Here is a 21,708-nt window from a genome sequence, read left to right as displayed (position 1 = left end):
CAGAGACTGTTGCGACACTAATTAGTAGCAAGTTCGAAATGTATGGGATGAAAACAACGCCAATAAATATGGTTAAACCCATGTCAGCGATGTACACCTGTTCAAGTCTTTACAACATTTATTTCTACTAATGAGAATTCTATTTATTACTTCCAAGCTATGTAATACATGGACAGTAGGTTTTTACGAATATCCGAGATGGGTCCTAGACAGTATACTTAAGTGGGTACTTAGATCGTAAATTCGTTTTACTAGCTTCGTAAAACGGTAAAAATAACCTTCCATAGGTACATAAATTAAGGATTGGTCTCCGCTGCGCTACAAACCAATCCAAGATAATCTATGGACCAATCCTTAATCTAAGTTTCTTTACAAAAAAGTCACAACGTTGACACGACTGAATGTGGGAATCGCAGTAGGTAAGTCGGATTTTTCGTCGTACCTCAAAAGGAAAAACGGAACCCTTATAGGATCACTTTGTTGTCTGTCTGTCTGTCCGTCCGGTCCGTCCGTCCGTCGTGTCTGTCAAGAAAACCTATAGGGTACTCCCCGTTGACCTAGAATAATGAAATTTGGCAGGTAGGTAGGTCTTATAGCACAAGTACAGGAATAAATCTGAAAACCGCGAATTTTTGGTTACATCATTAAAAAAAGCTTTAAATGTGTTTCAATCTCGTAAGATAACCATACCAAATGGGGTATCATATAAAAGGGCTTTACTTGTATATTCTAAAACAGAGTTTACTTATTTTAATGCATAATAGTTTTTGATTTATCATGCAAAATGTCGGAAAAAACACCCGAGTACGGAACCCTCGGTGCGCGAGTTTGACTCGCACTTGGTCGGTTTTTTTTTGTATTGCCTATTTGATGCCAGTTATTTCTTGACTGCATCCTTACCTTTTGGCATGAAATAATGCTGTCTAAGGCGGAAGTGGAAGGGGTATGGTAAATTGGTGAAACAGATTCAGTTTTCTCTTAGAAATTAATTAACGTTCACGGTGAAAATCGTAATGAAATTCAGTATGAAAACGACAAAATTTCAAAAAAATGTCTTCAATGCCTTGGTCACTGCCCTTTTAGGCGTTTGCACAAACTGCATTAATTAGCAAGAATCATGTAATTCCATGTAAAACATGGATTGTGTGTAAAATAATAATTTCTTCATGTTATGGGTTTATCATAAACGACTTCCTGCATTCATTGACCAACGTGACTAACATGAGGTATACTACTGCATATACTTGTTAGCGTGATGCAACAGCCTATGTTTATTCCAATGCAATTAGTTTTAACAGTGAAAGTTTTGCGGGTGTAGCATAAATAAAAGTGTTTATCTATGCTTTGGAGTATATTTTATTGGATTTACTCGTAAAAGTTCTCTGATCTGGTTTACGTTTACTGTGGCTGCAAGAAATGTTTGGGAACTTTCAGTATTTTTAACCCCCGACCCAAAAAGAGGGGTGTTATAAGTTTGACGTGTGTATCTGTGTGTCTGTGTATCTGTGTATCTGTCTGTGGCATCGTAGCGCCTAAACGAATGAACCGATTTTAATTTACCTTTTTTTTGTTTGAAAGGTGACTTGATCGAGTGTTCTTAGCTATAATCCAAAAAAATTGGTTCAGCCGTTTAAAAGTTATCAGCTATTTTCTAGTTTTCCTGTAGAAAAGAAGGTTAGATAACCCTTAGGTTCATAATATTCAAGTGTCAATTGACAAATGTCAAGCTGTCAAGATGGACGTTGCCTAGATATACATAATTATTCATTTGAAAATGATTTGTCGGGGGTGTTGAAATTTTTTAATTTACACTTGTTAACTACTGAAGAAGTTGTATATAATGTACCATATGTTGTTGTAGTTGTATATAATGTATGTAATATAATGTACCATAATTATATATATTAAGCTTTTCATGAATACTGTCTATCTTTGCAGTACCTATTCTACTCCCTTATTCCCTTACTCCCTACAACCTCTCGCACTGCCAAGGATCACTGGTAGAGATCTCTTATAGAGATAAGTCCGACCACCCTCTGGTTATATCTACCTAAAGTGCCAGTAGGCATGGCACATACCTAGTTCGGAAAATCGATAGACGATGGGGTCTCAAGGTGCTAGAATACAAGGTGCACCGGGAAGCGCAACGCTGCAAGATCACTAGGTGGACAGACGATAATCAAACGAGTCGCAGTGAGCCGTTGGATTCAAGCAACGCAAGCGTGGCGTATAATATGTGGAGGTCCCTACAAGATATTTATGTCTAAAAGTGGACGTCTATCGGTTGATGTTAATGATGATAAATGTCAAATCCCTGATGATTAAGGACTATTTACTTAGCTTGAAATGAGACTAAAGCTACGAGGATTCCAAACTTTAATTTAAACAAATTAAAGTTTGGAACCCTCGTAGCTTTAGTTTTAAGTTACGTAATTAATTATCACCATATCGTACAAATTTAACCATTTCGACCATCAAAAAGAGTACAATTGTACCTACTTTGAATAATTATATTTTTTTTTAAATAAACAAGACTTAGTCAGGGAAAAATCTTGAAATGAATAGCGGTATAATTCTTAAAGCATGACTAGTCTGACAGTAGCGATTTCGCCATGGTCACGTTAGATGCAATAACTTACACCCTGTTCGGTTCGACGAACTTTACTAGTTCGCACAAAACTGTTAACAAACTTTACGCTTTGGATAACTGTTGTCTAACTAAACAACTGCGAATTACACGTGTATTTGTTCATGTATAAGCAATATGACTTTGCAATGTAGAGCTAATAGAACCTATCGATACAAATAGTTATTTAAAAAAGTTTTTCGTAAAAGATAATATTTTCTGAGCCTTCGTGTGTATAGCTTTTGACGTGACAACGTCTTATAATTCGATAGAGCCGGCTGCACGCACGAAAAAACATGACTCATGCGGCGTTACCTCGCTCTGAGGCGTTCCATGTAAGGCTTGAAGTGCAAGCGAGAGCGCGGAACGAGCGACAAAGAAGCACAATCGGCCTTTGTTGTCACGTTCAACTATCGTCAGTAAACCGACTTTACAGACAACCAATTTTTTTTAACTCGTGTCAATATTAAATCTCAAAATGAATTAAATGATTGATAAATAAACAGCGGCACTACAGAGCAATTTGAAAGTTCTGATATTAGATCATAACTCGAAGTTCTGAGCTAGAAAACTCTCTCCTGATCCTAAGAGGGTGTAAAGAAAGTAGCTATTTATTATGAACTGGGCCTGGACACCCGTCGGGCATGATTGAAAGGATGGTAACATGACATTGTATCAATTAATTCATGACTGGACCGTGCTTCACCCGTACCTCGTTCAGGTGCATAATTTAAGTCTTGCCTAGCCACGGCACGGCAGAGTTCATGCACGGCGTAAAATAAGTTAGTCGTTAGTAGATTATCTATAAGACTACTTACATATAATAAAATATTTTCCAAAATTGCACTGACCATCAAGCGATCTATGATGAAAGAACTTTGTGTCATTCATAAATCTTCAAGACATATTAGGAATTATCAGATTATATCACTATTCATGTAATACTTACTATGTTCTCAAACATAGTACGAGTCTATCTAGAATCAAAAATAGCTCAAGATCAAGTGTTTTCATGTAAATTATGTGTCAAATCGGTTTTACATACAAACGCATAGGTTTTAAACAACTTCCATATAAGACTAAGGTATTCATTTCTAAATAGGATATCCTGTTTAGATCTGTGTTCACGGTAGGTATAACATATTGCTAGCTTGCCTTAGAAAACATTGTTTATGGGCGTTCCACAAAAATAAGATAGTGAGATGGGATGGAAGAGACAATCTTTTTATCAATTACTAATAGCAGTTTCCCCGACTTCGTTCATATGGATTTAGGTTTTTTCACAGACTTCTAAGGAGTTTTAAAGACCTTGGATTTCCCAAAAAAAATGCCTACGTATTATATAGTATATAGTATAAGTAAGTATACATAGGGAATTACTGTAAAAATTTTATGTTTCTAGACTCATAGCTTAGACGCATAGTTGTCTGATAGTCAGTCAGTGTAACAGTTTTATTTAGTAGATTATTGCACATACCAGTCTATGATTTATTTCGGTTAAATACCTAAGTGTTTTAAATAGTTTTTAATAGGTCCATTACCTAGTTTATATGTTGTCATTCGAAGTCGAAATTGACACGTAACTGATTTTCCGGAAATCCACTTATCCGATTGAGTAGACATTGTGTGGTTTGGATGACAATAGACGATTAGATATGTAGAGTTGTGATAGTTTCTTGTGATAATTGGTTAGTTTCTCTTTGTCTGAGATTTCGGGGGATTTCCCCTACCCTTTAGCTAAGCCCTTGACTAACACGCCATTAATTTTGCTATTAATAAATACATAATATTATATAGGTACTAATTTATTGTCATGCAGAAGATAACATGTGAGAAATCAGAAAAGCCTACGTCCAAAAATAATTAAAAGCAAAATAGGCCATATATTCGGCCAGCGAACAAATTAAAGCAATACCAAAACGCCACATGTGACCCAGACACCCACTTCGCTGGGAATTCGACTCGTACGCACAGACATGCAATGTTTCATAGTAACTTAGTAACCGACTTATTTATAATTTGTACGGTTTACATATTAATCGATTGGTGTTACTTGAGAGAATCGTTTTCTAGTTACTATTCTCTTTTGAGGACACTCAGGATTTGTGTCTTAACTCTAATAGCTACACAAAATATTCTAGTTAAATAAAGCCAATATTAGATAAGTTCTTAAGACGCATCTACCACACATCGAATCGAAAAGAAGTTTTACTTAGAAGAGTTACTTACTTTACTTATTACTGCTTTCAAAAAATGTAAAAAAACAAGTACGTATAACACAAACATTATATGCATATTAAATAAGTTTATATAGACCAACTCAAAATTCAAATCACAAGAAGTAGACCAGTCAAACAAAACATTTACAAGTGTAAATTAAAAATTTATAACACCCCCGACAAAGTATCTGAGTTTTCCAAAACATCATTTTCAAATAAATAATTATGTATCAAGGCAACGTCCATCTTGACAGCTTGACATATTTTGTCAATTGACATAATAATATTATGAACCTAACGGTTATGTAACCTTCTTTTCTACAAGAAAACTAGAAAAGAGCTGATAACTCTTAAACGGCTGCACCAATTTTTTTGGATTATAGCTAGGAACACTCTCGATCAAGTCACCTTTCAAACAAAAAAAAGTAAATTAAAATCGGTTCATTCGTTTAGGCGCTACGATGCCACAGACAGATACACAGATACACAGATACACAGATACACAGATACACAGACACACAGATACACAGATACACACGTCAAACTTATAACACCCCTCTTTTTGGGTCGGGGGTTAAAAAATAAACACAGCATAAAGAATCAAGGATAACATTGTAGGTTTTAACAGATAGATATAGGATTTTCTCCATAAAGTAAGTCATAGTAAAATGTATGATAATTTTATTAACAACTAGCTGTGCCCGCGACTTCGTTCGCGTGGAACAGTGACTTTTCGGGCAGCATGTACGTTAAAAATGATCGCCGTGATTCTTTAAATTGACATAACTTTTTTATTTATGAACCGATTGACATGAAATAAACACTAAATGTTAAGTGAAGCTTACTACAATATTTTAGTGAAAACCGTATCTAAATCGAATAAGCCGTTTCTGATATTAGCGTGCACAAACACACAGACAAACAGACAAAAAAAAAATTAATTACAATTTCGGGTTCGGCATCGATATAATAACAACCCCTGCTACTTTTTTTTTTATATATTTCCATTGTATAGACACCACTTTTCTACAATTTTGTCATATGTATAGATAAGTAAATAAATATTAGTTTTTGAATAATACAAAAATCAACTACCTATTTTACACTAAGAGGCGGGTTAGTTCGCCTTGATAAATATTTAAATTTTTGCCAGTTTTAGTCATATTTATGCAAATATAGATATAAATGGATGGGTTTAATGTGGCTGAGACTAGAGAGTGATGGGGTACGCCCCGTTTTCGCTCCTAGGCGGCATGCGGAACGGTGATTCGCCGCTCGTGTCAATATTAATTAAGGCTATTTCAAAGTGATAGCGTTTTGCGACTAATTACGGGCAAATACTGCAATGTCACTTAAAGAGTTCACAACTAACAGTTATTTAAAGATTGCTCTCGAATAATATGCCAAAACCATAGGTTAGTTAAAAATACACTTAGACAGCGTCTGTTTCGGTACTGCTTTTTTTTTAAGTTCAGATACAAAACAAGATTCAGATACAAGATTTTGATTTTTCTTCTGAAATTTCAAAAGCGAAATCTAAAAAATATCTTGATCAGAATCTTGCGTTTGACTTTACATGTTTTCACTATTTTATAGGTACCCGATTGTTCAAAAACCACAGCAGAATAGAAAAAGGTCAAAATAGGCTCCTAGGCGTAGTTCAATCACAATTATTTGAGCGGGCATTATAATATTTAACTAGCTTATTTGAATTTTCAAAAATCCTTTCTTAGCCAATGTATCCATCGTGTTAGAGCTGCGCGTTAATAGGTTAATCAGTCAGTAATAGCCAGTCACCCTTTTTTCGTTTTATATACTCGTATTTAGATTATTTTATGCGTGGAAATATTAAAAGTATATAGATAACATGCATGCAAAAGTATATTATTAGAAAATAACGTAACATAAATGCATCCTTTATTGTAATTAATTAGTGATTAGTCTATAACGAATTAGAATCAACTAATTGTAATAATTCGAGGTGACAAAAACAATACATAATTAATAGTAGACGAATACATCACCCGCTATTTGTTTACCGGCGACTTTACTCTCTACTCGTCTCACATAGACAGTTACACATTTAACTAACCACAACACGCGCGTTACGGGCATTTTAATTTTCAGTTCACACGGTCAGAGGCTTTACTCTTTTACAACGCATTAATATTTATATAGGCGAGCATATAATTCGTACTAGTGCAGAATTCCTATAATCATAGCGTCATCTAGACTAGGCTGTGTTATGTTTACTGATTAATGATTACAATATATTTATTACAATGCCTCGCTGCGGTGGTCTGGGTGGGGTTTTAGATTTAATTTATTTTGGTTTTAATAAGTTTAACATTTTTTTTAGTTTTAAGTTTATTTTATAGAAATCATTGTTAATTATTATAATGCATATTACCAGAATAAAAACTAAGACATTTATTGAAAAAGTTACATTGTCAATACCTACTTAATATTTTGTTTTTTGGGTTTTTTACTGATTGATTCATAGCTTTTTATAATTTTTAATTTAAGTGTTTTTAGTATTTGTGAATATTGTTATTACTTAATTATTTCATCATTAAAAAGTTAACTGTCAAGCTTTTGGTAAAAAAAATTGTCCGAACAAAGATATACATATATTTTTTTTTTTAAATTTTTGGCTGAAAAACTCGTGGTTAAAGTAGGTATGTCTCCAGAGTTTTTCAGATTCCTAATCCAAGTTTTATAAGTAACTTCCAATCAATGTCAAGGTCAAGGCAAAGGTGAGATGTTTTTAATGCAATACCTATTAATAAAATTTGAAGTTACAAAATGCAGGCTACAACATTATTTTATGGCACGGATTAGAATCACCTGCGATTGAAATATTAACAGCATATTACGGTAAGTAATGGTGTGGAAAATACCTAATGACATCTATTTACGGAACGCCACCTCACTCGCGTTTCAATTGCCATGAAAATTGGTAATAAGCCGATCCATATCACACTGTGGATATCACCCTAATATTATAAAGGCGAAAGTTTGTATGTGTGTGTGTGTGTGTGTATGTTTGTTACTCTTTCACGCAAAAACTACTGGACGGATTTGGCTGAAATTCGGAATGGAGATAGATAATATCCTGGATTAGCACATAGGCTACTTTTTATCCCGGAAAATCAAAGAGTTCCCACGGGATTTCGAAAAACCTAAATCCACGCGGACGAAGTCGCGGGCGTCAGCTAGTCACAGTATAAATCTATAATATTGCTTTCTACCTTTAAATAAGGTAGTCATTACATCAGCTGCAGATGAGTTTACCCAATTTATTTAATCTTACTATCCTAATCCTAATAATATTATAAATATGAAGGTTTGGATGTTTGTTACGCCACAATAATTGAACGGATATTTTGATTGGTTGGAACTAGCATTTAGGCTATTTACTATCCCGCAAAAGAGTTCCCGAGGGATTGTTGAAAAACCTACGTCCACAAGGATGTAGCCACGGGCATCATCTAAATACAGAAATAATTCTTTTGAATGATAGTATATTTAGTAATTGAATAATTAGTTAAAGCCAAGCGAGATGGCGTTAAGTAACGACTTAAATTAATAAATAAAACGATAAAAATACTCGTGTACCTATTCTTTATAATATGAGGTATGTGAAGTTCATCAAATCTGCAAACTAATTAACTGGCCAATTATTCTAATAATAATTAATTAAGCTTCAAATAATTGCTATGCCATTGACCGTTACTCTGAGTTAAGATAGTAAAATTAAAGCTGGCTATCCAACGATATCAAGGTAAGTAACAACTTCACGTTAGCAATTGTTATTTGTCCAAAGAATTTGTCTTTGTGGCAGTTCTAAACGTAACGTCGCTAAAGAACTAATCGACAGATTACGGATTTTAATTATTTTATTAATATTAGCCGTACCTATATTGATACCACGTATCTTTTCACAATGATGGTACTCAATGCAATTGACTGTTCCTACGGCTCAAATGTACTTTTGCAGAAAAGAAACAATATTAAAAATTCAGCCAATCACAATTATAGCGATTATCGTAATGTGATAATCACAACTTTCGTGCTAACCCGGTTGCGCAGTGACAACAAACTTTTCGCTTTCAACTTTCAGAAACGGAATTTAAAATGATGATATCATTTACTTAATGTATCTACATATAATACAAATCCACCAAGTAATTAGTTGTATTTAGTTGGTAGGTAATCAGATAAAATCATCTTTGATGTAACTATTAAGAAATTTTCTGCTATATAACATTGTTTCTTGTGTCATGTACCAAGAGATTTTATAAATACACTAGATGATGCCCGCAGCTTCGCCCGCGTGGATTGGTCAGATCCCCTGCAGCATCAGGATTGAGGAGTTGGAAACCAGATTTTTTATGGAACAATGTCGCAAAGTTCCTTTAACGATAAAAAAAATACGCAAATCGGTTCTGAAATCTTGGAGATATCAGTGTACATAGGTAGAAGTACACAACTCCATTTTTCAAAGTCGGTTAAAAAAGTAGCCTATGTTACTCCTTGGTTAATCCTCTACTTGTCTGTGAAAGTCCCGTCAAAATAGGTTTAGCCATTCCGCGGATTAGCCCGTTCAAACAGACGCGACACTTCAATTTTATTTATTAGTATAGATGTAGATACGTTCAAATGGTAGACACATAATATACAACACCGTGTAATCCGTGTACTGATCTAAGATTTGCTTCTATTCTCCACAGTCGCTTATCGCTTCGCTCCGCACTGGATGCCACAGTAATCAGTAATTATTTAATTACATAGAAGCCGGTATTTACGCGCGGTGGCCATTGTTAGGTTGTATCAATGAACACCATCTACTTAGATTTATCGCAAATATATTCGGTGTAAGCAAGTTTTCGCTTGTACCTGTACTCTGTAGTGTTTACTAGTAGTGTCTTCTAGTTTAACATCGGTTAAATACTTTTACAGAAGAAACTACATTCCTTTCCTCTGAATTGACTCCGGTCTGATCTGGTGGCAGGCTTCGGCCGTGGCTAGTTAGGCAGCAAAATCGTGCCGCCAAGCCATTTATCGTTCCAGTACAATGCCGTGTAGAAAGAAAAAACCGATAAGCTGTATGAGTTTAATGAAACTGCCATACCCCTTCCAGCTTCTCCACTAAACTAATTTTCTTATACCTATTTTGTTCTACATGGTAATGGTAATGGTTCTTATGATTTAATTTTACTGATAAAATACCAGCTTTTGTCCAAAAATTCATTCGCGTGGATTTAGAGGTTTTAATCCCTTTTTTTGCCCCAATAAAAAGTATCTTATCCTATATTCGTCTCTTAGAAATAGTCTTAGTCTTTCAAAGATTTGTATAAAAGTCTTTGAACCTGTACAACTTTAAAACTAAGTACCTACATTACTTTTATGGAAATCTGATAAACTACAGATAAAGGTAATAATTTGTAGAGCCATATTAAGTTTGACTGCTTAGTACATATTCCAATAAGAATTAAACTTTATTTCTACAGCGTGCACTCTAAGAACACTCATAAGTTTTTATGTAATATAATTAATTAGTTACCTACGTCCTACATCTGTCTAAAAATTTGAAGCCGGCGGCCTTTTCTGCAAAGATATTTGCCGGAAGACTGCTTTGTAGTCTCCAACGGTGAATCATAGCTCCAAATAAAATTAATGTAGCAAATTAATAGCCTTTTAGCTACTTGGTACGAGATAACATCTAATTAATTAACTCTCTCACGCTTGCTAATTGCTGTATAAATATAAATAACACTGCCTAATATTTAATCATAATTTGCTTACTAATGTTAACTTGATAATACCAACTTAATTAAAAAAATGATAAATATCAATAAGTTTGGAACTTACGCAGACGACCGCTTTTGTTGGCGATCGATTTTTACAGGAGTACCCAAAAAAGGAGTGCAATGTTTTCAGGGTTCATATATGCGAGTTTCTTTATTCAATCATAACTTCTAAATAGCTGAACAGATTTAGATGTACGTGTTATCGTTAAAATCCTTACATAATCCCGAGTGACACTGGCTACAACTTCAAAATTTTCAAATATGCATACTTTTTACTTTTTTGTCACAGTAGTCGTGTTTTTTTAATTTTTTTTAAGTATCGCTTGTTATTGTTGTTGTTGTGCAGAGATCGAGAATCTGTAACCGATTTTAAACCGAAAATACACACTCATCTGCTTTAGCACATGTACAAAAGCGGATCAAGTCAGCATTACTTATCCCTATTTTAGAAGGAATTATTTTTTATATCAGTGCAAAAACACTCAAATATCCTGTATTCTGTTTCTGCAGACTTTAATCGGTTTCGCCAACTTTAATCAGGCCGATATTATCAGCAGTCTGCGGTAGATACTTCGTCACTTAAACTTATCTGCTGTTACAGATCTTCAGGATAAATTAGGCCATTCATTTTCGCACCTCCCAGCTGAGCTGTGTGTTTATTAAGTCTACATTAAGATGTGTTACAATTAAAACGAAAAAGGTTAAATGAACAAATGAGTTTAAATTAAATTTGAAAGTAGCCCGAGCGTGTTGGTCAATTTATTTCACGATTGTCATTAGAAAACTCACAAAAGGTAGGAGAGAGCTACCGGCTTAGATTAATTTTTGCGCTAAGGCACTTAAGGTAATTAGATAATTAAACATACTTATTCGCAATGCAGATTTTGGTACTTTCTCCTGTGGCTTTTAAGTACATACTCATATTTGTAAATAGCTCACGTTTTGCTTCGGACCCCGAGTCTCTCTTATGCAACTCTATCACGATAGGGATTTGTATAACATACAACGATAGGTATTAAATAATTATTTGTGTATAACTTTTTAGGGTTCCGTATCTCGAAAGGAAAAAAGGAACCCTTATAGGATCACTTCGTATTGTCTGTATGTCTGTCCGTCTGTCGTGTCTGTCAAGAAAACCTATAGAGTACTTCCCGTTGACCTATAATCATGTGGTGGGTAGGTAGGTCTTATAGCACAAGTTAAGGAAAGAATCCGAAAACCGTGAATTTGTGATCACACAAAAAAATATCAAGTGGGGTATCATATGAAGGGGCTTTACTTGTACATTCTAAAATAGATGTTTATTTATTTTTAAGCATAATAGTTTTTGATTTATCGTGCAAAATGTCGGAAAAATACCCGAATACGGAACCCTCGGTGCGCGAGTCTGACTCACACTTGACCGGATTCATGATCTCAATCTATCGCCAGCCCCTTCTCATGCAGTCGAACTCGTACGGAGTGTGGATCTCCTCTGAGATGTCTTTAGTTAAGGCTTAGTCGACCACACTGGCCAAGTTAAATATCTATTCTAAAGCATAACATTAATGTGCTTAAACACATTGTTAAAGTGTTGGTGAGGCCACCTTTGTAATTATTTCTGTCTGTTGCCACGAATATACTTTAAGGTACTAACATTAGGTTTTTAAGTGCCTGTATACTAACAAATTGAGCCATAGTAGCTTTAAATAAAAGGATTATTATTATTATTAATAATAATATGTACATTGTACACATAAAAAAAACTACAACCTCTAGATCGCACTTTTACTACTTACTTAAATGTTTGACACAGTAAAAAACCCGCACTTTAATCTTTAAGTGGTGTTACTTTTTAAAAAAATACTACTAATTATGAAACAGAGCCTTTGATAAGCAAAACTTTTTGTACGACGAGATAATTGGCGATCTGACATGCGTACGTAGGTACTCTTCACTTAAGAGGCGTTAATAAGACAAAAAAATGGTGTACAAAACAAAACAAATGAATGTTAAAAGAGATACCTACCTACTCAATAATTGCTCTGTTTTCACTCTCTAGTAAGTAGATAGCTACGTGTAAAAATTACAGGTGGATAAAGAGAAAGAGTGTTTGTAACCTTTAACCCAGGTTTACATAACGGGGTTTATTAGGTCTAATCAGTACTAGACCTAGTAAAACCTACTAGACCTAGTATTGAGAACCTTTTATGCATCAGAGGATCGCGTGGCCTACTTAGTTATTGTGCTGGATAAGCAATAGGTACTGACGCGAGTTTGAAACTGCATGGGTGACCGATTTTGAAGATTCAAAATTTAGCCTTTTCATTAATCAAAGCCTCGTAGAGAACGCTAAGCTCTCAATCCCGGTTATTATCTCTAACATCTGATTACCTGACATGCCTTAGTGAATCACACCTATCATTTTTAGACTTCCTGATTTCAACATGCATCAAGTTTTAGATTTCTATTTCGTTTTCATTCATACCCAGATTTAATGACCCCTATTAGCAGTAATTGCAAACGAAAAACAAAAGTTATACGCTTTAAGCTACTTAACTCGTGCAGCGTGCCTGTAAAAAGTCCATTATTTGACACGACAGCCCAAATATGTACATCCAACACGAATAGAGACGTTTATGTCATGATTATGCTTTCATTATGTACCTACTCTGAGTCATTAAGTACCTAATTATAGTGCGTTTCATCGAATAGTACCTTTGGCGTTATGTTGGCTCCCCTGTCTGTCCAAGTCATTGGCACGATATTTGCATAAGAAGACGCAGATTTTGTTTATTTTCATATGATTTTCCTGAATGAATGAAATGAAAATCAAATGAAAATAAACAAAATCTGCGTCTTCTCATGCCAATATGGTGCCAATGACCACCCAACAGACAGGGGAGCCAACATAACGCCATAGATACTATCCGATGAAACGCACTTTAGTAAAGTACATCCGCCGGGAATTAAAAAAATACAATTTCTGTAAATAACGCAGACGACTGAAAATATTAGGTAGATAAAAATCTAATAAAGTAAAGCACAAGTTTAATAACGCAGATGTTCCAGAAAACCCCGCCAGGTGTCGTAAGACAACAGAAGCTTTACTCTGTCTCACTCATGCAACAATATGCAATGCCCAGTCAACAAGGTAAAGCGTTCATTTGTACGTCTTACTTTTTGCCTCTTAGGTGTTTTTAAGTGCATTTAGAAGCTTTACTGCAAAATTAAACGGTTCACAAAAATCGTAGTTAGAAAAACTCACGCCAGTTGATTTGATTTTTAAAAGAGGGAAGGGAAGGTAGAACATATGAGTACATACGTAAGTGCTAATGCAAGTGCCAAAGTATCAAAACCTCTTCACCATCTAAAGGCGGCCCTTGTTGGTCTCCAATAAAAAACGGGCGTCTGCGTTAGCCATGAAAAATATATTAGCGCCTCATTGTCGGTCAAATGTCATAACTCGCAACACAAATTGTCGGCCATTATAATGTAATATTTATCTCAGCGAAAGTGTTTAGCGTTACAATTTACACGACAATTTAGTGAATGTATATACTAATGATTTTATGATCTATTTTTCGTCATTAACTTGAAATAAGAAATTCTAAGATATTCTAATGCAATCTTTTTCTATATAATATACTTAAAGAATATTATAATTCAGTGCAACAGGATGCTGCAATATCTAAAGATATAAAAGAAAAATACTGACTGACTGACTAATCTATCAGCGTACAGCTCAAACTACAGGACGGATCGGGCTGTATAACATGCAGCTATTATGACGTAGAAATCCGATAAGAAAGGATTTTTGAAAATTCAACCCCTAAGGGGGTAAAATAGGGGTTTGACATTTGTATAGTGTAGCCAACGAAGATACGGGCTTATACTAGTTTTCAATTAAAGTACAACATCATCTAAATAAGATGTTACAGTTATTTTTTTTGGATAAGCTACAGTATCTAATTAATAAAAAGGCGTCGAAAGGTTTTATAGTAGCACAGCAGTAGTACCTAATATTACCAATATTTAATTAACAAGCCATCGAACTGTTTTCTGCATGTTCTAACCCAATTCAAATATTCTTCATAAATATTCAACCAATAAATTCACCATTTAGAAACTATTTAGAAATTGGATTCTAGACTCTACAATCCGATTTATATGACCACTAGTTGCATTCAGTAAACTGTTCCTAAATCACCATAATATATATTTGCAAGCCCATAAAAACCATTGATTTCTCTTGAACCCGACTAAAGGAGTATTCACACGGACGTGGTTGGGCATTGATCTGTCAAAAATATTGTCATTACGTACAACCACAGTTCACGACAGAGGGAACTTCTAACAAAACGTCAAGCCTTCGACGTCACTGGCAGGCGTCAAATGTTAGCACATTTGACGCAGGTAGGCGGTAGCCTTAAAGTAGTCCTATTTTTCTTTGCTTTTACGTCACCATAGCCTAGTACATTTGACATATCGTCGGATCTCGGATCAAACCGAGAATTGTCTCACTCTAGATCACTCTGGTACAACCCTCCGTCTGTGGCTCAGATCTGTAGTATTTCTGTAGCAAAGTGACCAGTGTCAACTACCTGTAATCTGTAAATAAGTTACACCGGCTTCCCACGGTGCGTGATATTACAGATGGACGCGGTCCAACCCGCACCCACGCACTATGGGAAGAGTATCATCGACCGTGGTAGCGCTGACACGTCTCGTCGTCGTCCGCGGTACGTGGCTGGCCGTGGTCGTCGGCCGTGCGTGATAATGCGCAGAATCACGCACCGTGGGAAGCACATTTAACACAACATTTCAGTATTTTTTCATTGTCAAAAAAACCATACAAGTTTTTGATAAAAACAATGATTTGCAAGGATTCGATTCTTGGACAAAATAGACGACGCGAAGGGTATATACGCTGTTATATTATGAATTTAGGAAATAATATAATCTACAACAGTTAACCATATTATTATTAGCTAGGTTTTTAATTTTCACAATGAGAACGATTAAATCAAGAAAATAGATGTAGAGAAATCGATTTTATAAATAATAATCATTAGAGGTAGACTTCCGTACCTACTATGTAGGTACGTGTGTGTCTACGACTCCTAACATTTAATTGTAGATTTTCTTTCGTTTTCTTTATTATTCAGTTCAATTATTCAATCAATAAAGCAATTCTATAATTAAATACCAAATTAAATTAGAATGAAAAATGCTAAATGTTTTAAATTGAATTCCAATTCAATAAAGTTTTTTTTTAAATTCAGATACCAGTTAGCCCTTGACTGCAATGTCACCTGGTGCTAAGCGATGATGCAGTCTAAGATGGAAGCGGGCTAACTTGGAAGTGGTACCGCAGTTATTAAATCCATCCCCCTTTGGTTTCAATACGGCATCGTACCGGAACGCTAAATTGCTTGGCGGCACGGCTTTGTCGGTAGGTAGTAACTAGCCACGGCAGAAACCTCCCACCAGACTAGAGTAAAACATCGTGAGGAAGAGTTCGGCATAATGATCTCAAAGGTGCAGTGAGAGAGCCTGTCAATTCCCATGGGGTCAGCGTGGAGGACTAGGGCTTAACCTTTCTCATTCTAAGAGGAACCCCGTGCTCAGTAGTGGGTCGGTGACAGATTGATCATGATGACGATGAACCAAATAGGTCATTTTTTTTAATGCAGAATAAATTACAGTCAAAGAGGCAAAGTCATGCAAAATCAAAAGCTACTACTTAATAGGGACATAAATCAACCGCTTGCAAGTTGTACACCGCGTGCAATAATTACAATCAAGTTATCTACAGGGTGATCTCTTAATTTGTCCATTAGACAGACGCGATCTGTCACTTGCAGTCCTTAATGGATAGCTTACACCTACGCTCGTCAATCACTCCGTCCTACAGCTGCCCTAGCACCTAGGTATTGATTAATTAGTCTCGATCTTGCGTTTAAAAGCTTGCTAATTCAATTAAGTTTTTACTCAAAGTCTTGAGTGTTAGTTTTTGAATAAATAAATTTGTTAATGGAGCAACTGGCATTAATTAACTGATGCCTGCCCAACCTGATTTACTGATTTAGCAAGTTGATGTTCCCAAAATAGAGAGAAATGTCATAGTGTTATTGAAATTTCTCAGTATCTCACGTTTCCAAACTGTCAAACTGTTTGACAAACTGTCTAAATTGTGTAACAGTCTAGCTACCAGTACTAGTATAATTTGATAATTTATATCTTGGAAGCGTGACACTTTGGAAGATTTTGTCTCTTACAATACTTGCTAGTATTGATGCTATTAATTAATGCAGTTGTTATGCGTGGCCGCTATTTTGAAAAAAGAAAAGAAGAAGGCGAGTAAAAGAAAAAGTAGCTGTAAGCCAGGCTCCATACCAAAATATTCAAAGCAATTTTATTTACAAAAACTTACAGAACATGAAGTATTAAGCTTCAATTAAATACATCAGGCATGATGTCAAGCCATTTTTTGGAATTTCCAAACAAACATAGAGCAAACCGAAAAAAAAAACGAAAAAGAACCACACTGTATAGTTTCAAGGTTATTTTTTATTTTGCCGGCATTATGTGAATGTAAGATTTTGATAATTAATTACCGCGGTTTTATTAATTAAGTTTAATGAGATGATTAGATTATTATCATACATGTAACCTAATCAAATTCAATGTACTTTTGTCTATTCTCGGCGATGGTCAAAAGCTTGCAACCAGTTAATTATACGCAGATTTTCATTTAGTTTTTATTTTTAAGTCATAAAATATCTGAAGCGTAACACTATAAACCATTGAACTTTTATTAATAAAAAAAAGTCCGGCAAAATTGCAATTACGAATAGAATTAAGCGATATTATACTTCAAATTTCATTAGTAGGTACGGCGATAAAGTCTACCGGCAATCCGAGAGCTGGTAGCCTTTGTAGTGTTAGCCAAAGAATTAGTTTGGCAATACAAAAGGGTAATATTGCTAGCAACTTGGATACAATGTCACACTGCAGCCTGCAGCGGTATCGATGAGATTTAAGTTTTTAATTTAGTTTATTGCTAACTTAGATACAATTTTATTTTGAGTAAGTCACAGTTATATTTCGTAAAACTCAAATATCCAATCCAGACCAATCATCCAATCAATTCCACCGTCTGATTTTACGTATTCATCCACTGATTGATACTAAGCGCTAGACATCTGGCAATTCATCTTCCTGCCTCGATAAGCATGCAAATTCCGTAATTATTCGTCGTGGAATAGCGCAATCTCATTCCTATTCCAATCGCAGAATTGTGTGACAAAATCGATTAAATTACACTTTGATTGACAATGCACTGAATTATGTACGAACAAACAGGCCAGGCGGTCCACAAAATTATCACTTTCTATACTCGCACCCCACTGACACTTTCACGGAAACGTGCGTAAAACGATTTGTTAATCGATTATCGACAAAACGGTAACGTGAATGTAGAATAATCGATTCGGAATCATATTTTAATTAAGAAAGCAAAAATAATCGATTGTTATATTTTTCGGGGATAATGGGAGCTCATGGGACGGGATTTTGATGTTTATTCGTAAGTAGTGCACTCCAAACAAACGTAGTTTGGCTCTAATTTGAATACTAACCATCTAACCATTCAAACTCAAACAAATTTTGTACATACGTTCTAGGAGCTAATATCTATGTATGTCTTTGGTTTTCCATATTTCCAATTTACACGGCTTAAAAAATTTACATGAAAATCTGCGTAACTTTAAAACTAGTTATTTTTAAGAAAATCTGACAAACCACAGACAAAGGTATAAACTTCTAGAACATGTCTATAAAATTACCTATATTACCTATATAGAGTTTAATTAATTATTCAAATGAGAGGGCGAGGAAGGTCGCTCATGCAGTGGACTGGCCAAATTAAATCTGCTGTGGTGGTCCTTTGCACAAAATACAAAGCTGTTGGCTAGCAGGGAGAAGTGGCGAATGCTCGTGAGGCGGATAGCATCTGCCCTCAAAGACGTTGCTTCGCGATGACCACGACCTAGCAAGAGTGTTACGATGAAGAGGAAGAATTCAAATGAGAACTAAATAACGTTTGCATGGAGCATGAAGCAAGTGGACTATTAATGAATGGACTATTAAACTAAGCCCGTTAACTCGTAAACGCCAAGCGATTGCTTCTGGCGTCTTTAATTTCGTAACGCAGTAATGAAAGGCAAATGAAATATTAAGTACTATAACCACTATTAAGATAATTGTTTGACGTAGAAATGAGCAGGCAATTTATCTTAGGGAAATTATTTTTACATTCATTGTTCTTAAAGTGCTGTATTATGTAATGATATGTAGTAAGTTGTAGGGCGATGCTGATTTACTATCAAATAGAAATTACAGCCAACATGATGTATTATACAGAAACCATATTTTTTAGGTAATTATGAATGGATTAAAATCTCTCTCTCTCTCTCTCTTTTAATGCGAAAAGGTAAATACTATTTATTAGCTCTACCTATCAATGCAATAAGTCGTATAAGTATACAACGTGGGCAGTTGAATGCAACGCGGACCACTTCAACGTAACTTTGTCAGAAATTCGTCAAAATCTTCACGATTTTTTGAAATATTTTTCCAAAGTAGTTATACTATTTTGCTGTGTGAACCAATTTCTTTTTTAATTGTACTAAATTCTATTATTGTAATGAAGAGACTTAAGTATGAAGCTTTTAAAGTTCAAAGATATTTAGAACTTATTTTAAGTAGTCGTAGTTTTCTTGTAAAATTTATATCAATAGATATTATATACCTGATCAACCCATTTCCGCCCCAGTACTGAGTACGGGTCTCAGAATGAGAGGGGTTTAGGCCATAGTCCGCCACGCTGGCCCAATGCGGATTGGCAGACTATCAATAGATATAATGATATTATTATTTATAACTTTTGCTACTGTGGTAATGTTTCTACAAAGTCACGAGTAGGCTAGGACCAAAGTAGCCAGTGCATTTTTATAAAAAGCAAAAGAAAATCTTGCAGCGACAAACATAGAAACCGGCAAGAAATGCACTTTACGAGATTATAAGGGGTGCCACATTTTTGCAGGAAATATAACAGCTTGGTAAATAATAATTGTAAAGATAATATTAGCAATATTATCTTCTAATACTGGATTTGTTATTATTTTAGAAAAATATCATTTGTCACTTGTAATACTACCTTGTACGCCCTTAGAGCCTAAAGAGAAAAAAAAATTGTATCGGTAGTTACAGTTAGTACCTAATATGAATAGTATTAAATTAAGTATATTATTCGTATTTGACCAAGTATTACAACAGTACAAGCAATTTGATATATTCTAAGCCAATAAACTTACTATGTGCTTACTATTAATTTATTTTTTGGTTGGGCTAAATATTACTGCGATTTTGAACTTTCTTATTATTCTATTTTCTTATTGTTTCATTTTATTTCTTATTGAACAAGTGCTTTCTGCATCTGCAGTGACCAGTAGGTAGTGATGTACTTATTTACTGATACCGAACTAGCTGAGCCATACAGGTTCGCGGGGAAATTTCGGAAAATTCTTGATGGAAGACCTACTACTTCAAAATCTTAAGTTTCTAGACCTTCCAACTAAAGCTGTAGTTGCACGTCAGGTAGGTAGTCAATTTAATCTTATGTAGATACACATTTTCTGAGGGGTGCTTACTCTACAAATAATATAGTTTCGATGGCAACCCTATATGCGTTTCAAATACCGGTAAATATAAAAAGTCGTCATCAGTTCAACGGCAATGCTTATATGACATGAACAATATTGCCAACTAAAATTATACGGATGTATGTATGATATAAATAATATGTATAAAATAATGTGATACTGTATTTTCATTATATTTGAAATAACTAAAATATAATTAACTTTACACTGACAGAAATATTTTATTATAACCGGATTTTTTAAAATATAGATTCAAGGACTGTACCTACTTAGAAACACGAGGTATTTATTATAAGACGGTTCATTAAGATGGCATTGAGGATGAAAGTAATTAATATTAATAAAGTTCATGAGTTATACTTATATCGCATTTAATGGTAGCTTTTACGTAGGTATGTGCTAAGTATTTTTGCTGGCTAAAAAATAAACCAATATTTGAGGTATAAATCCTGCAGTAAATATACAGACCTATATCTATCTGCTTAGCTATTTTATTCAAAGTCAAAAATAAACCAAAATCGAAATTTTAAAAAATGTGCTGTTTTCAAAAATTGAAAATTTACCTGTTCGTAAAAATTAAATTATTTCTATATAAATATTGAAAATGTATTACAAAACCGCTTTTTGATTTTTATACATTCATACAAAATATTTTGTTACTATTGTAATTCATTTACTTAACCTTTTTCTGATAAGTGATTAAAATTTCTTAAAATAAAATTAGATTTAATTTTCTTGCATAAAATATAATTTTGTTTTCATTTTTAAATTACAGAAAAATATTTTATCAAGTAATTAAATAGTAAAATAATTTAAATATCTAAAAATTAAATAAGTAAGTAGATTTTTTCAAAAATAAAATATTATAATATTTTTATTTAAAAATTTAAAAAAAATCTTAATCCGAATAAAACAAAAAGACACTCACCCAAGCCACTACAAGATTCACTTTAAAAAAAAATGTAATTCACAATCTCGTTCAAAATTCGAATCACCACACTGCACTAATGCCGCGCGCACACGTCGGCGTGTAATTCGCGAGTGCTTGGTACTGTGCGCCTGCGCGCGTTTATACGCGGGTGAGGGTGCGAGCACTTTCGCTAAGTACTATGCAAAGGGTTTATTAGGGAGATAAAGTTTGAAGTGGCCATAGTTAGTTAGGGCTAAAAATCGAATAGGACCGACTGTTGATAGCAAATTATTAACAACGAAGTTAAGCTAAAAGAAACATCTGAAATTCTACTGTAACTTTTCAAGTTATATGCTACGTTAACTTAATCATCACCATCAATTCATCGCCGGCCCACGACCACGGGTTTCCTCTCCGAATGAAAAGGGTTCAG

The 21,708-nt window shown here is 34.6% G+C and overlaps 1 protein-coding gene across 2 annotated transcripts in view; it reads right to left on the bottom strand.

Moving 5' to 3' along the window:
* The window catches only part of LOC123872130 (WW domain-binding protein 11), a 136,440-nt gene extending 115,039 nt beyond the window's left edge, over positions 1 to 21,401 (bottom strand). For both annotated transcript variants that reach the window (XM_045916284.1, XM_045916283.1), the window contains exon 1: positions 21,294 to 21,401. The gene's annotated coding sequence lies outside the window, so the exon portion shown is untranslated. The remainder of the gene's footprint in view (positions 1 to 21,293) is intronic.
* Positions 21,402 to 21,708: the final 307 nt, after the last annotated feature.

The sequence above is a fragment of the Maniola jurtina genome, chromosome 14 (assembly GCF_905333055.1).
Source record: "Maniola jurtina chromosome 14, ilManJurt1.1, whole genome shotgun sequence".
NCBI lineage: Eukaryota > Metazoa > Arthropoda > Insecta > Lepidoptera > Nymphalidae > Maniola > Maniola jurtina.
The sequence above is the reverse complement of the archived record's forward strand: the minus strand, read 5'-3'. Positions and strand labels throughout refer to the sequence as shown.